We start from the raw sequence: 1660 nt of genomic DNA, 5'->3' as shown, positions 1-1660 counted from the left end.
TGTGATCATAATTTTTGAACAAATTGATAAGATGAAGTGTTTAAAAAATAAGTTTGAATTAGATTATATTACATTTGATTGAATATATGAATTTATACCAAACGATCCTTAAATACTCAATGTAATATTTTTCAAGCACACATCAATATTATATTTTTCATGTTATATCCTTTATACCTATTTCTTTTCTTTCAAAATAAGGGTCATCTTAGTAAAATTTATATTCATTAGAAATAATAATAAATATAATATATAGTTATTAAATTACTCCTAATTAAAAAATATCTTTTAAAAAAATTAAATAATACTAAAAAGATGAAATATAAAGATATAGTTGAGAAAATATATTAATTTTGTTTTTCAATTTTTAAGATAATATTTTGCGGATAAAATAATACTTATTTTGTGACGGAGGAAGTATGATTACACTCCAATTTTTAAGTATTCTTGTTGTATTAAAAAACATATGCTATAATTAGACTAATTCTCAAATTGGTTAATTAAATTTTCCTACAAATATTCCAAGTCCTTTCACTTTTTTCCCATCTCCTCAAATTCTACACAACCAAATCCTCCTCTTCCTCGCCGTGAACTGCCACCATGATGGCAAAAAACGCCACCCTTTCCGGCGGAGTACTGAAAAAAGTAATTCTTTCGTATACTTACTTAGCAATCTGGATTGTCCTCTCCGGCACTGTCATTGTATACAACAAATACATTCTTGATAAAAAGCTCTACGATTGGCCTTTTCCAATTTCTCTAACAATGATTCACATGGGTTTTTGTTCTTCTTTAGCTTTCTTCCTCGTACGTATCCTCAAATTGGTCGAACTTTTCACCTTATCCTGCAGAGTATATTTCACTTGCGTTTTACCCATTGGTGCCCTTTACTCTCTTTCACTCTGGCTATCAAATTCTGCTTATATTTACCTCTCTGTTTCCTTCATTCAAATGCTTAAAGCCCTAATGCCAGTTGCTGTTTACACAATTGGGATTTTGTTGAAAAAAGAGAGTTTTAAGAAATCCACCATGTGTAATATGTTGGGCAATTTCAATTGGGGTTGCTATTGCTGCTTATGGTGAATCAAAGTTTGATTCTTTTGGGGTTTCACTTCAATTACTCTCTGTATTAGTTGAAGCAACTAGATTGGTCTTGATTCAGATTTTGTTGAATTCAAAGGGAATTAAGCTAAACCCTATTGCTACATTATACTATGTTGCTCCAAGTTGCTTTGTTTTCTTGTCAATTCCATGGGTTTTTGTTGAACTTCCAGTTTTTAAAGAAAGGGGTTTTGGTTTAGATTTTGATTTTATGGTTTTTGGTACTAATTGTTTGTGTGCATTTGCATTGAACTTAGCTGTGTTCTTGGTTGTTGGAAAGACTTCAGCTTTAACAATGAATATTGGTGGGGTTGTTAAAGATTGGCTGCTTATAGCATTTTCTTGGTCTGTGATTAAGGATAGTGTGACTCAATTGAATTTGGTTGGATATGGGTTAGCATTCTTGGGAGTTGCTTATTATAATCATCAGAAATTGCAGACATTGAAGGCAAAAGAAGCAGAAAAGAAGTGTCAGCTTCAGCAGGATGATGAAGAAGAAGGTGGAGGACTATTGTTGACAGAAACAGAACAGAATGGTACAGGGGAGAAGGGTGATTCA

General features: G+C 31.8%; 1 pseudogene; it reads left to right on the top strand.

The window, feature by feature from the left end:
- Positions 1–589: 589 nt before the first annotated feature.
- Positions 590–1652, top strand: LOC125851534 (probable sugar phosphate/phosphate translocator At4g32390; annotated as a pseudogene).
- The last annotated feature ends 8 nt before the right edge of the window (positions 1653–1660 follow it).

This window comes from Solanum stenotomum, unplaced genomic scaffold (genome assembly GCF_019186545.1).
Source record: "Solanum stenotomum isolate F172 unplaced genomic scaffold, ASM1918654v1 scaffold26791, whole genome shotgun sequence".
In the NCBI taxonomy this organism is placed as follows: Eukaryota; Viridiplantae; Streptophyta; class Magnoliopsida; order Solanales; family Solanaceae; genus Solanum; species Solanum stenotomum.
This window is presented reverse-complemented; position numbering and strand designations above follow the sequence as displayed.